Source organism: Schistocerca gregaria, chromosome 3, assembly GCF_023897955.1.
Source record: "Schistocerca gregaria isolate iqSchGreg1 chromosome 3, iqSchGreg1.2, whole genome shotgun sequence".
NCBI lineage: Eukaryota > Metazoa > Arthropoda > Insecta > Orthoptera > Acrididae > Schistocerca > Schistocerca gregaria.
In genome coordinates this window covers 339,941,426-339,957,321 of record NC_064922.1, presented here as the reverse complement: position 1 = coordinate 339,957,321, position 15,896 = coordinate 339,941,426, and the positions used below count along the sequence as shown (strand labels likewise).

The 15,896-nt window shown below is 41.7% G+C and overlaps 2 protein-coding genes across 4 annotated transcripts in view; one reads left to right on the top strand and one right to left on the bottom strand.

Moving 5' to 3' along the window:
• The window catches only part of LOC126355997 (uncharacterized), a gene marked incomplete in the record, with an annotated part of 124,930 nt that extends 122,594 nt beyond the window's left edge, over positions 1-2,336 (bottom strand). The window contains 1 exon segment of the mRNA XM_050006630.1: positions 2,238-2,336.
• Positions 2,337-2,519: 183 nt separating this feature from the next.
• LOC126355996 (DNA ligase 3) overlaps positions 2,520-15,896 on the top strand; it is a 538,466-nt gene continuing 525,089 nt past the window's right edge. The window contains exon 1 of one of the 3 annotated variants that reach the window (XM_050006620.1): positions 2,520-2,578. The gene's annotated coding sequence lies outside the window, so the exon portion shown is untranslated. Of the gene's footprint in view, positions 2,579-3,047; positions 3,184-15,896 lie in introns of those variants that run through there. The other 2 variants (XM_050006621.1, XM_050006622.1) reach the window with 2 other exon arrangements.

Genomic DNA, 15,896 nt, shown 5'->3' with positions numbered 1-15,896 from the left:
TCAGCAGCTTCAATGGAATGATGTCTACTCCTGGGGCCTTGCTTCAACTTAGGTCTTTCAGCACTTTGTCAAATTCTTCATGCAATATTATATTTCCCATTTCATCTTCATCTATGTCCTCTTCCATTTCCATAATATTGCCCTTGTATAGAACCTCTAAATACTCCTTCCACCTTCCTACTTTCTCTTCTTTGCTTGGGACTGGTTTTCCATCTGAGTTCTTGATATTTCCTCCAAAGGTCTCTTCAGTTTTCTTGTAGGAAGTATATCCTACCCTGACATTCCTTGCTCCGATCTGTAGAAAGGCAGTTTTGTTTCTCCTGATAACGTCGTCCTCCTCAGTAGTCCCCGAACGGACATCTGAATGGGGGCCTCTTTTACATCCAGAATATTTTATCCAAGAGGATGCCATCATTTAACCATACAACACGCTGCATGCTCTTATGAAAAATTAAGGCTGTAGTTTTCCCTTGCTTTCAGCCATTCACAGTACCAGCACAGCAGAGCTGTTTTGGTTGATGTTACAAGGCCAGATCAGTCAATCATCCAGACTGTTGGCCCTGCAACTACTGAAAAGGCTGCTGCCCCTCTTCAGGAACCACATGTTTGTGTGGCCTCTCAACAGATATCAACTGTTGTGGTTGCACCTATGGTACGGCTATCTATATCGCTGAGACATGCATGCCTCCCCACCAATGGCAAGGCCCACAGTTCATGGGGAGGATACTTTTGCTTACAAATCACTATCGTAACTACCTCGATCAAAAACCCACGCCCAGTTCTTGGACAAAGGCACAGGTCACACCGTCTACAAGAAGGCTAGTAGAAACGATCCACACAACTACCATCCAATATCCTTGACATCAATTTGTTGTAGAGTCTTAGAACATATTTTGAGCTCAAATATAAAGAAGTATCTTGAACAAAATCACCTTCTCAATGCCAACCAGTAAGAATTTCGAAACCTTGATAATGTCAAACACAACTCGCACTTTTCTCACAATGCCAACTGAAAGCTTTGGAGCAAGGCAATCAGGTAGATGCAGTATTTCTTGATTTACAAACAGCATTTGACTCGGTACCACACCTATGCTTATTGTCAAAAGTATGATCACATAGGGTGCCAAGTGAACTTTGTGATGGAATTAAGGACTTTTCGGTAGGGAGGACACAGCATGTTATTTTGGATGGAGAGTCATCGTCATATGTAGAATAACTTTGGGTGTGCCCCAAGGACCTGTGTTGGAACCCTTGCCATTCATGTTGTATATTAATGATCTTGCAGTCAACATTAATAGTAACCTCAAACTTTTTGCAGATTATGCAGCTAACTATAATGAAGTACTATTTGAAAGAATCTGCATAAATATTCAGTCGGATCTTAATAAGAGTTCACTGTGGTGCCGAGACTGGCAACTTGCTTTAAATGTTCAGAAATGTACAATTTTGCACTTTACAGAACAAAAGGACGTAGGCTAGTACCCTATGACTGTAACATCAATAATCACTGATGGTATCGGCCACCTCATACAAATGCTTGTGTGTAAAACTCTGTAGGAATAAGAAATGTAATAATCACATATATTCACCTGGGGCAAGGCAGGCAGAAGACTTTGGTTTGTTGGTAGAATACTGGGGAAGTGCAATCGGTCTACAAGGGAGATTGCTTACAAATCACTTGTGCGGCCGTTTCTAGAATACTGATCAAGTGTGTGGGACCCGTACCACTTAAGACTAACAGGGGGATATTGAACGGATGTAGAGAAGGCAACACAAACTGTTAAAGATTTTTTAATCCATGGGAGAGTGTCACAGAGGAGCTGAATTGGAAGATTCTCGAAGATAGACATAATCTACACCGAGAACGTCTGTTAAAGTTTCAACAACCGGCTTGAAACGATCACTCTAGGAATACACTACAATTACCTATGTATCTCTCACATAGGAATCGTGAGGGTACTCAGAGAAATTACGGCACGCACAGAGGCATTCCGATGGTCGTTCTTCCTGCACTCCATACGTGAATGGTACAAGTTGAAACCCTAGTAACTGGTAAAATGGGACGTACCCTCTGCCATGCACCAGTCGGTGGTTTGAATTGGATAGATGTAGACCAATGATACATCGATCTAAAGGGTTAAAAAATGTAGCACAAACAATTAGTTTATAGTTAAAGAGTTTATGCAGACAGCAACGCTACTAAAGAATACAGAAATAGTTTACGAAGTGACAAATACCTTTATTTCATGTCATTCCCTCTTTCACAGTTCCAAACTCGCGCTAAACGGTGTGCATTTTAGTTCACTGAAAGTCGCCTATCTGTCAGTCAAAGAAATTCAGAGCAGTATTGCAGAAAATAAAGGTGTTTGAAGATCGGAAATTATTTTGATTGATAATAGGATTTTTTTACACCGTTGGTCATATTGCAAAAGCTTTTAGCAGTAATGGATATTTATTAGCAGACATAAACTGTTTTACGGGTTTACGGGAGCGTAGCTGTTATGCGCACCGAAACTGTCATTTGTCTTGCGGTGGGCGCTGTGTGTTTACATATACTGAGCACTTTGAATTGGTACAGGTTGGAACTAAAAGCAATTTTCTCCCATTTGAAGTTTCGGAATATTGTCATAGTCCTTTATATTGTAGAAAGAAAACATTATCTTTGCTGTAAAGTGTAATGAAGTAAATTATAATTCAAAGCTAATGCAAAATATATGAACTCATTAGTTACTTAGGTCGTTAGAAAACGACACTGCTAAAATTCATGACCTCCCATCTTACGATATAAGGATACACAAAACCGCTATAGTAAATGAAATTTTTGTCGTAGCACGCAATATTCCATGGTTTTAATGAAGTTCGGGGCATAATTAACAACTGCTTATAGACTAAACGTAGATCAATGTCACCAATAGATGTACATTATACGATCTCACGCGAAATTTTAACCCCAAAGTTGGCAGATTAATATCTTAGAAGTGAAGGATATTTATTGAAACGTAAATTGGCGGTTATGAATTAAGTTGTATTGCGTGGCAACATATTTCGAGTTACTGATGTGATTTACAAATAGGGCCAAAATTTTTATTTGCCATTCAAAACATAATCTGTTTACAACGTGGTATAAATAAAACATCACGTACAACAAAGTATAAAAGCGACATTTACTGCCACATTGATCAGGTGATGCCCTTTATTTTCTAGATTGCATCGATATCTTTAAAGAAAATAATTACTGCATGTATAAATAGAGGGTGCTTTTCATGTGACTTTTACGAAGAACACTGATACTTGTCTTGTAGTTGACATAACTTTTCAATCGTTGACCTAGATATTCAGAGAATTTTTTGATGTAGTTGCTGATTAGGTATGTTTTTTATTGGAGATTCCTAATTTCTTACATAGGCTAGGTGAGAGCATGTTGATTGCCTTTAAAGCAAAGTATTCAACTGCAGTCTGAACGCTAGATAAGTAGGCAAAGCCTACTTGAAAATTATTTTTGTGTATTGTGTTATGACTGTGCAAACCACAATTCAGGTGAAATTGATTTTATCATAAGCAACTTAAAACTTAAGCCCTAAGAAGAAAACAAAGCAGGAAATGAGTATAAGCATTCCAATATTCTTAAAGAAGCCTCAGCAACATGTATGTGTATCTTTGTTCCACAATATTCTTACTGCTTGCTTCAGCTGAATAAGTGTTTTATTAATGGGTATGACACCAAAAGAAAATTCTGTATGAGAGCAAGCAGTGAAAACATGCAAAATAAGCTCACATACTCATCTTCAGATCAGTGCAATGGGAGATACTTCTAAGCACAAAATACATCCAGCTGTAAGCTGCTTTGGTAGTTTATCTTTGTGCTGACTCCTTTTGAACTTGTCATTCATGCAGAATTTTACACCATGTGTCTCATTTATTGTATGATCATTAATATCTTGTGCTATCAGTCAATCTCATCATGTACTGAGATTTACTATCATTTTCTCATTTTTGCAATCCATCATAGAAGTCTTCTATACTCACAATGGTTTGAGCACCCTTTGGTGCAAAGCTTTCAGTGATTCTCGTGGAATACCTTTTGTTTATTTTAGGTGCAAGTCTTGATATTCTTATCCATATTTCTTTAGTATCCGTAATGAGTAACCTCCCACTTGGTTCTGTAAAAAATGAACTCCCACATATAAAAGAGCTTTACATATATTATTCTTTTACAAATTAATAAATGTGTTAAATACTTGATGTTAACTGATTTTTTTTGTACAACCTGGTGTCTCTGACATCATACCTCCTGAACTGTGTGTTGTACAGTGATATAATTTTACAGGTAGTTCGTGTGGTGTCTGCAAAATATGCTGTGGAAAGAGTTAGTAGGCCTAGTAAAGAAGGAGTGAATTAAAACGTCATGACTTATACAGTAATTTTACTGCATGGACAGCGAAAATGTGATTAACTTTTTCCTTTTGATTATTTTGTGGGGATGTAATTAAAATAAAGTAATATGGCATGATTGGCTGGGAGACACTGAAGGGCAGTTTCAGCCACCTGAGTTTTCTGGGATTTACATGCTGCTACAACTCCTCCTGCCCATCTGCTAAGAAGTCAAAGGGAAAATTATCAACATCACACAGCATATACCCAAATGGTCACTCCTCCAAATACTGGCCACTGCTGGTGTAGCTTAACTTCAGTGACGGGAACCATTGTATCCACTGTGTCACAACTATTGGTGGGAGGTTTTTATTGAGAATGACAGAATTGGAGTAAAGTTTATTGGATGTCGCTAAGTGCTCTCATTCTCAAATATTGGTTGAATATAGCCTCAAGACATATACACATTTTCTAACTTTAATACCTGACTTACTGCATTAAACATCCAACTTGACTGTAACTGTTAATCTAATCTACATCCATACTATGCAAACCGCTGTGAAGTGCATGGCAGATGGTACTTCCCACTGTACCAGTTGTTAAGCCTTTTTCCTGTTCCATTCACATATGGAAAGAATGACTGTTTAAATGCATCCATGCGTGCTGTAATTAACCCACTATAGTTTTAACAACCCTTATGGAAGCCATCTGTAGGGAGTTGTAGTAAATTCCCAGCTTAATCATTTAAAACTGTTTCTTGAAACTTAGTACATAGACCTTCACTGTATAATTTGCATCTATTGTCAAGTGTCTGCCAGTTCAGTTTCTTTGGCATCTCTGTGACACTCTCCCATGGGTCAAGTAAACCTTCTATGTATACATTCAGTAACCTCTGTTAGTCTAATTTAGTACAGGTCCCACACAGTTGAGTAATATTCTAGGATGGGTCACACAAGTGATTTGTAAGCAATTTTGCCTGTCCCTAATATTCTATGGGTAAAGTGAAGTATGTCACCTGTTTTATCTGCGACTGTACCTATATGAGTATTCCATTTCATGTGTCTACAAAGTGTTACATCTGTGTATCTGTATGAGTTGACATTTTCTCATTCTAGGAAGCACATAATTTTACAGCTCTGAATATTTGAAGCAAGTTGCCAATCTTTGCACCACTTAGAAATTTTTATCAAGATTTGCCAGAATATTTGTGCAGATTTTCTCAGATAGTTTATAGGTATCTGCAGCTATGAAAGCCAAGTTGCTGTTCAAATTGTCTGCAAGGTCATTAATATACAACACGAACAACAAAATAACAATGATACCAACACACTTCCCTGAGGCACGCCTATGGTTACTTCTACATTCTTTGTCAACTCTCCATCTGAGATAACATGGTGTTTCCTCCTTACCAAGAAATCCCCAGTCAGGCTCCAACTCTCAGCTAATATACATCTACAAACCAGCAGGTTAAGTGTTTAACTTTTGCTGTGTTTTTGTCATACTATATTTATTAAATTTTGTGCATGTTTTTCTGTTTAAGACTTTAATCTCTCATTTTTGTTAGTTGTTCACTCTGTAGTGCAATAGTTGCTTACTGAACAGCCAGCTACATAGCACATTAATGCATTAGCATCAATTGGTGACACATCAGGAGGGTAGCAAGTTGCATGTTTAGGATTCTGTTTGCTTTACAGTTAGTCTTGGTAAGATGTTTAGGATGTGGGCATACTGTGCGCAGTTGCAGGAGGAACTGGCTGCAGTTCACAAACAGCTGAATGTGCATTTGGCTATGGTCAGTCACCTACAGGGACTAGCGGTGTTGGAGAATCTGGCATGTTACATGGGACAGCTCAGGTGTCATTTGTTTTGCCTATGGGCTCTACTTCCAAGACACCTCCTAGTGCATGCAGCACCATGGATCTGCCTCCACAAGGGTAAGTGGTGGGTTGTAATGCATTCACATTGCTAGAGGCAGAGAACCAATGTGGAAACTGGCTGCTTGGCCTCGCCCATTGCTCCTGTGAGTGGGCAGGGAGTCGCTCCTTCAACAGGGTCCAAGCAGGCACACAGCAGGAGCTCCAATGTTAGGCACATTATGGAGGCCCTTCGGCAGATAACATTCAGGGCTGGAAAGAAAGCCAATGTGCAATCAGTATGTCTGTCAGGGACCTCATCCGAGATGTGGAGGCTGCCTTGCCTGTGGCTTTCGAGTGTGCGGACTACAGTCATCTGCAAGTTGTGGGTCATGTTGGCACCAGTGATGCGTGTCACATGGGCCCTGAGGCTATCCTTAGTTTGTACAGGTGGCTGGCGAAGGAGGTGAAGACTGCTGGCCGTATGCATAGGGTGCAAGCAGAGCTAGCGGTTTGCAGCATTGTTCCCAGAGCTGATCAGGGTCCTTTGCTTTGGAGCCCAGTGGCGGGTCTCAATGAAAGCGTTTGTTGACTTCATGATGGTCTTGGTTGCAGATTTCTAACCCTGTATTATTATGTTGGGATTTGTAGGACTCCTCTTGATAGGTCAGGCGTACACTACACAAAGGAAGGAGCTGCTCGGCTAGCAGGATTCTGGTGGAGTGCACATGAGGGTTTTTTTGTACTAGATGGTAGTTTGAGGTGCTCTGATGAACACTTGCCAGCCAATACACAGCAAGGTAAGTCAGATGACATTCAGAATAAAGACACTTCGATTTTCAAAATTTTATCAGTAAACTGTCGAAGTATTTGTAATAAAGTTCAAGAATTTATTTCCCTCCAGGAAAGTTATCACACTAAAATTATTCTTGGGATTGAGAGCTGGCTGAAACCTGAGACATACAGGGTGTTACAAAAAGGTACGGCCAAACTTTAGGGAAACATTCCTCACACACAAAGAAAGAAAATATGTTATGTGGCCATGTGTCCGGAAACGCTTGCTTTCCATGTTAGAGCTCATTTTATTACTTCTCTTCAAATCACATTAATCATGGAATGGAAACACACAGCAACAGAACGTACCAGCGTCACTTCAAACACTTTGTTACAGGAAATGTTCAAAATGTCGTCCGTTAGCGAGGATACATGCATCCATCCTCCGTCGCATGGAATTCCTGATGCGCTAATGCAGCCCTGGAGAACGGCATATTGTATCACAGCTGTCCACAATACGAGCACAAAGAGTCTCTACATTGGTACCGGGGTTGCTTAGACAAGAGCTTTCAAATGCTCCCATAAATGAAAGTCAAAGCACCGAAGTCAACATTACCTTCCTTCAGTTGGGCCAACTGGTGGTGAATCGAGGAAGTACAGTACATACTGATGAAACTAAAATGAGCTCTAACATGGAAATTAAGCATTTCCGGAAACATGTCCACACAACATCTTTTCTTTATTTGTGTGTGAGGAATGTTTCCTGAAAGTTTGGCCGTACCTTTTTGTAACACCCTACATAGTGAGTCATGGAATGTATATCAGAAAGACAGATTAAAGGTATTAGGAGGGGGGGGAGTGATCATTGCAGTCAACAAAAATATTACCTCTATTGAGCTCGATGTTGAGTGTGACAATGAAGATGTTGAGTCATGTATAACTGGTCTAGGTGAAACCAAGTTGATTGTTGGATGTTTTTACTGGCCATCCAATTCTACTGTGACAGTTATAAAGTCATTCAAAGAAAGTCTATTGTCAGCAGCATGTAAATACCCAGATCATGCAATACTAGTTGGAGGCAACTGTAACCTGCCAGGTATAGACCGGGATGTCTATGGATTCATTGTGGGGGTACAGACAGACAGACAGACAGACAGTCACATGAAATACTTTTGAATACTTTTTCTGAAAACTGTCATCAGCAGCTAGCTCGGCAGCCCATATGTATTGGAAATATCTTTGACCTTGTAACTGCAGATAGACTTGATCTTATTGACAATTGCAGTGTAAAAATGGGGCTTAGCGATCATGAAGACATTATAACAACTGTGATTACGAATGTTGATAAATCAGTCAAGAAAGCTAGGAAAGTGTTACTGTTACGTAGAGCAATAAGTAATTGTTAGCATCTCTGTTAGACATTGAACTGGCATTGCTTAGTTCCAGTAAGGTGGATGCAGAGGAATTACGGGCAAAGTTTAAACTGATTGTAAATCGTGGTCTGGGGTGTTATGTGCCTAGTAAGTGGATGAAAGATGGAAAAGAACCACCATAGTTCAATAATGAAATTTGGAAGATGCTGAGGAAACAGAGGCTGTTACACTCTTGGTTCAAAAGAGAACATGCAAATGATGACAAGCAGAGGTTAGTAGATATTCATATGTCTGTGAAAAGATCTATGCGTGAAACATGCAACAACTACCATCATCATGCCGTAGCAAATGAACTGGCAGGGAACCTGAGAAAATTTTGGTCCTATGCAAAATCTGTAAGCAGGTCTAAGACTCCCATTCAATCCCTTATTGACCAGTCTCATCTGGCAGTTGAAGATAGCAAAATGATTAAATTTCATGGTCAAGAAATCATTCGCACAGGCGACTTGTGCAAACATAGTGTCATTTGACCATTGGACAGACTCCTGTATAGACATCATAGTAACAGGTGTCCTGGCTTAGAGAAACAATTGAAAGATTTGAAAGCAAATAAATCACCAGGTCCGGATGGAATCCCAATGTGGTTTTACAAAGAGTACCCTATGGCATTCGCCCCTTACATAGCTTGCATTTATTGTGAATCTCTCACTCAATATAAACTCCCAAGTGACCAAAAAAAGTGCAGGTGACTCCAATATACAAGAAAGGTAAAAGGACAGACCGACCATATTACACAACAATATCCCTTACTTCAGTTTTGCTGCAGAATCCTTATATTGTCAGTTTGAATATATTAAACTTTGTTGAGACTGAGAAGCTCGTGCCCATGTATCAGCTTGGTTTTAGAAAACATCACTTGTGCAAAACTCAGCTTCCCCTTTTCTCACGTGATATATAGTGTGAACTATGGATGAAGAGCAACAGACAGATTCCATATACCAAGATTTACGGAAAGCATTTGACACAGTGACCCATTAAAGGCTGTTGCAAGCATGTGGAATAATTTCACGTATATGTGACTGACTTGAAGATATCTTGTTTCGACAGTGAATGTTCATCACGGACAAAAATATCATCAGGAGTGCCCTGTGGAAGTGTGATAGGATCGCTATTGTTCTTTGTGTACATAAATGCTTTGGTGGACAGGGTGGGCAGTGACCTGCAGTTGGTAGCTGATGATACTGTGGTGTATGGTAGGGTGTCGAAGTTGAGCAACTGTAAGAAGTAACAAAACGACTTAGACAAAATTTCTAGTTGTTGTGATTAGTGGCAACTAGCTCTAAATGTGGAAAAATGTGGGTTAATCCACATGAGTAGGAAGAACAAACCTGTAATGTCCATATATAGCATTACTAGTGTCCTACTTGACACAGCCTAGTCATTAAGTATCTGGATGTAACATTGTAAAGCAATGTGAAATGGAATGAGCATGTGTAAACTGTGGTAGGGAAGGTGCATGGTCAGCTTTTATTGGGAGAATTTTGAAAACGAGTGGTTCACCTGTAAAGTAGACCGCATGTACGACACTGGTGCAGCCTATTTTTGAGTAGTGCTCATGTTTTTAGCATCTGTACTAGGTCAGATTGAAGGAAGACACTGAAACAATTCAGAGGTCTGCTAGCTTTCTTACCAGTAGGTTCAAACAACATGTAAGTGTTATAGAGGTGCTTTGGGAACTCAAATGGGAATCCCTAGAGGGAACACTATGTTCTTTTCACAAAACACTATTGAGGAAATTTAGAGAACTGGCATTTGAAGCTGACTGCCAGACGATTCTACTGCCATCAACATACACTGTGCATAGTGACCACAAAGGTAAGATATGAGAAATTACGGCTCATGTTGAGCCACATAGACAGTTGTTTTTCCCTCGCTCTGTTTGCAAGAGGAACAGGAAAGGAAATGACTAGTAGGATGCAGGGTAGCCTCCGCCACACTCTGTACAGTGACTTGCGGAGTACCTGTGTGGATGTAGATGCAAATGTAGAAACAATCAAAAATTTTGCTTGTTACCCCATATAATCATAATCTTCTGATACTGAGTGAAATGCTTTTTGGAAATTGAGAAATACTGTGCATCTACCATACGGCTTTGGTCCATAGCTTGTTGGATGTCATGTGAGAAAAGTGTGAACTGGATTTCACATGATCAGTTGTTTTCGAATCCTTGATGTTTAGCGTGGAGGAGGTCAGTTTGTTCAAGATACCGTGTTACATTTGAGCTCAAAATATGTTCTAAGATTCAGCAACAAATAGATGTCGAGGGTATTGGACGGTAGTTTTGTAGATCACTTTTTATAGAGGAGTCTAACCTGTCCTTTCTTCCATCTATTGTGTCTAGATTTCAATTTGAGGGATCAGTGGTAGATTTTGTTTAAAAGAGGTGCTAACTTAGCCACAAATTTGGCATGGAATCTGATAGGTATTTATTGTGCCCTGGAGCTTTGTTCAGTTTTAGCAATTTCAGCTATTTTTCAATGGCGCTAATACTAACATTCATATCATTCATCTTTTCCGTGGTGTTAAAATGAAATTAAGATAATACTCCTGGACTTTCCTTTGTAAAGGAACATTTAAAAATGGAATTCAACATTTCTACTTTTGCTTTGTTATCCACGCTTCCAGTTCCTATCTCATCCATGAGTGTCTTGACACTAACTTTGGTATCATTATCAGTACATATATAATGTTACATATGACCAGATATTTTTTTTGGTTTTGTGAGGGGTCCTTCAATAATAATCTGCTATGGTAGTCTTCAAAGGCCTTCATGCAATGCCCTCTTTACAGCCAAATGTACATCATTGAGCATCTCCCAACTATGCCTAGTTTTATACCTACCACGCTCCCCCTGCGGGTCCGGGGATTAGAAAAGGCCTGAGGTATTCCTGCCTGTTGTAAGAGGCTATTGAAAGGAGTCTCACCCTTTTCGGCCCTGTGAGTTCAGGTCCCATTCTATGGCTTGACCTGCCACTTTCAAAATTCTACAGAAGTGCGGGCCATATGGGGAAGGATGCCTTACGTGGTGCACGTGTTATCCATAGTGCCCTTAGATTCGATCACCATGAATCTGTTATCATGGCTTTGCATCTCCACCTGTGATTCAACTATTTGAGCAAGGACACTTTACGAGGTATGTCATCTTCTTCCATTGTCTCCTGTCCTCTTTTTCCCCCATGACAATATTAGATTTCTCTGCGCCCAATATCCAGCACGGTAGATAGTCCGTTGTGGTGGGGCTGTCATGTACTCATTTGGTGGTAGCCCCCTGACAACACAGGGATTGCACTGCTGATGCCTGAGCTGTAAACTCCCCCTGTATGCCAAGGAGTAGATGCCTGTCTTCCTGAGGCATCAGGACTTCTGGCAATGGCTATCATGCCAGTTGGCCTTTGCTGTGGCTGGGTGGCATCCATGGGGAGAGCCCCTGATCAGAGTGGGTGGCATCAGGTCAGATGACCTGTAATGAAGCTGACTAAGTCATCTCTTACTGGTGACCGTATTATGGCACCAGCAGTCTCTAAGAAGGGCAAGATCGAATACAATGCCAACAGGTATGACCCTAAATCATTTCCCTCCCTCACAACCCCCCCCCCCCCCTCCCCTCCCCAGCCTTTTGCACTCTCACTCTCAGGCAGCGGATGGAAGGGAAAGTCCTCTCATTCACGCCACAGTGAACCCTATAATGCCCTATTTACAGAGTGGGAGCTTGCTCAGACACAGCTCCTGAGCCCGATCAGTTCCACAGGCAGATGATTAAACATCTCCTTGCGATCTTCAACTGGATCTGGTGAGATGGCATCTTTGCATGCACTAGCGGGAGAGCACCATCATTCCAGTGCTCAAACCCAGTAAAAGCCCACTTGATGTGGATAGCTGTCGGCCCATATGCCTCACCAACGTTCTTTGTAAGCTGCTGGAATGTATGGTGTGTCGGCGGTTAGGTTGGGTCGGTTCCTGGAGTCAGGTGCCCTACTGGCTCCGTGCCATGGCAGTTACTGCCTAGGTCACTCTACCACTGATAACCTTGTGTTCCTCGAGTATGCCATCCGAACAGCCTTTACCAGACGTTAACACCTTGTTGCCGTCTCTTATGATTTATGAAAGACGTATGAGACCACCTGACTACATCATATCCTTGCCACATTATACGAGTGGGGGTCAATGAGGCCCATTCCCGATTTTTATACAGAATTTCCTGTCGCTTCGTTCTTTCCGTGTCCAAGTTGGTGCCTCCCGTAGTTCCCCCATATCCAGGAGAATGGGATCCTGTATGGTTCTGTATTTAGTGTATCTCTATTTTTAGTGGCCATTAATGGTCTAGCAGCAGCTGTAGGGCTGCCATCTCACCCTCTTTGTATGCAGAAGACTTCTGCATTTTGTACTGCCCCACCAGTACAGGTGTTGCTGAGCGGTGCCTACCAGAACTTTACCTTACTGACAATCCCCTCACTGTAGTGGAGATGTACCAATTTTTAGGACTGGTTTTTGATGTCTGATTGACTTGGCTTCCTCACCTTCGTCAGCTTAAGTGGAAGTGCTGGCAGCACCTCTATGCCCTCCTCTGCCTGAGCAACACCAACTAGGGTGCAGATCGCTCTACACAGCTGCAGCTCTTCAGAGCTCTCTTTCAATCCTGTCTTGACTATGGGAGACTGGTTTATTGTTCAGTGACACCGTTAGCGTTGCATTTATTTGACCCAGTGCACCACTGTGGCATTTGAGTAGTGATGGGAGCTTTTAGGATGAGTCCGGTGACCAGCGTACTGGCTGAGGCTGGAGTTCCTCCATTTCAAGTCAGGCATGCACAACTGTTCACTAAGTATGTTGCACATGTTTGTAGTTCCCCTGTGAATCCGAATTACCGTCTTCTTTTCCCACCCATGGCTATTCATCTCTCGTATAGGCTGCTTAGGGTAGGGCTCTCAATTGTAGTTCGCATCGGATCCCTTCTATCTGAACTGGAGTCCTTGCCTTTACCACCTATACTTGAGGTCCATTTGCGTACACTTCTACGGAGTACACTTAGGCCGTGGCTTCGCGTGGGCCTTTCACATGGCCCAAAGGACTCAGTTCACCCCACGGCTCTCCGCTGTGACTTGCTCTCGATTATTGACATGTATCAAGGCCATGGAATGGTTTACATCCATGGAGGACATACTGAACACTCTCTCTCTCTCTCTCTCTCTCTCTCTCTCTCTCTCTCTCTCTCTCTCTCATGTCAAGACAGGTAAAATGAGGGTTCTGAATGTGACAGTGACAAAATGGAAATAAAGAAGGGCATCCGGGGGGGGGGGGGGGGGGGGATGGAGAAAAAACTGAGTACAGTGTTTAGACAGGAGAGGAATGGTACAGAAATTGGTAGGAGGTGGGAAGCCTCAAATCTTCTCACTCCTACCTGCTTGAGCAGTCATTTATAAACTGTCAGTATCACTATGGCTGTGGGTGGACACATTTGAATTGGTGTATTGAGTGTATTTTAAGTATAAAAGTAGTGGTACCTCAAAAGCTACTTCATCAGTGGTGAAACTGAAGTCCCAACTGCCACTCTGAGCAGCTACTCTGTAGCATCAGAAAGCTGAATGCTGACTAGCAGTAGCACCCAAAGTTTGGTCAATGTTTTGCTTGTTCGTCTGGAGACTTCCAGTCCCCATTACAGCAGCCACTGGGCACCTTCCTCCTCTCCCAGAGACTCTCCTGATGATATCCTATGCAGCCACACTTTCAGCAGAACAATTTACAGTGATCAGGAACTGTTGTTTGTAATAATGTTGTGACATTGTGCCCCCACTACATGAAAGGATATGAGGTTCTCTGCAGTTGACCTGCACTTGATCCTATGCAGAGCTGTCTGCCCTGTCCTGGCTACAAAGTGGCATTCGTCATTCCCTCAAGGGACAGGCTGCCTTTTCAGCTTGTCTGGAGACTATAGAAAGGATGCTTCAGAAGCATGGGGCATCCTTTTGGTAATATCATCTGTGCATTCCTGGATACTGTCGTGGCACTTAAACGCAGCGAGTTGTCTGTGGAGTATCCAGTCTGCCCTACTGAGCATCCATCTTGGAGGCTTTCCTTTGGGCACCACTGTGTCCAGGGAATCCAGATCAAGAAGTGATCACTTGAGTGCTGGTCGTTGACCACTTCCCTTTGAGCCTTGTGTGCAAGGGCTAGAGAGCAAACCAAGAGAATAACAGTAATAGACCCTATTGTAGTGCTGAAGTGAGTGTACCTCCCCATGTTCAACAAACATGCATACGAGGACATGAGAAGGCTCTCAATTGTTCTGCACCTGGTATTTGCAGGGGAGGCGGGACTGAGGTAGCTGATTAAGGAGGTCACAGAGAGCCTGGTCATGTAGCTCCTCATGTGGGGGCAAGTAGGAGGAACACATAGTCATTTGCACTGGTGCAGCAACTGCTTGTGATGAGTAATACATTTGACCCTTTTCCCTGTGGGATCTGGATTTTGCATTATCTGCGATTTGTGACATGCACTGTAAGTTTATATTTGTTGACCCTTTTCCATGTGGGATCTGGATTTTGCAGTATCTGTGATTTGTGACATGCATTGTCAGTTTATATTTGCTGATGAACTACAGTTTCGAATACTGAAATTTATTCCTGAAATTCAGTTTAACAGTAATAGGTACAGGTATATTGCCTGAAGTGATGCATGAAAATTTGTTCCAGACCAGGACTTGAATCTGGATTCCCCACTTATTGCAAGTGGTTGCCTTACATTCAGGCTATCTAAGCATGCTCCCTGGACTGACCCAAACTTTCATATGCCACACACACATATCTATGTCTTCTCATATATTATTAATTCATGTACCCACACATGCACATCTTGTGAGTCCTGTGCTGGTTTTAGCATCAAGACAATGAGAAGTTGTAGGCTAGAAATAAGGTGAAAACAGGCCTGTGAAAAAAAGACCATGATACTTTATGATTTCTTGTTGTCTTGATTCTACAAGCTGCATGGGAATTACAAGATGTGTGAGTGTGGGTACATAAATTAATAATCCATGATGAGAAACAGATAGGTGTTTGGCATATGGAAGTTTGGGTTGGTTCAGCAGCCGCTTGTGGTATGCAGGAAATCAGAGTTCAAGTTTGGATCCGGCACGCATTTTCTTATGGTGCTGAGGTAGTACATCCATACCTATTGCAGCTAAGTTGAATTTCAGGAATAAATTTCAGCGTCACTATAAGGTAGTTTAAATTATGTTACAGCATCTTACAGGACACAGCTAAGAAATCCTCCTCATCCTTTTTAACCTCATTTGGGATCCTGACACTTTTCCAAATCATGGTGAGGGGCAATTTTAAATTCTAGTTTTAAATCCTGGGAAGGGCTGTAGAAACACAAATCGTTATTGTAGTGTTTCCATCACTAGTCATCTGGAATTAGACTCCAGACAGCTCCATAGGCAGTTTAAGTGTGAGTCCAGGAAATACCAATC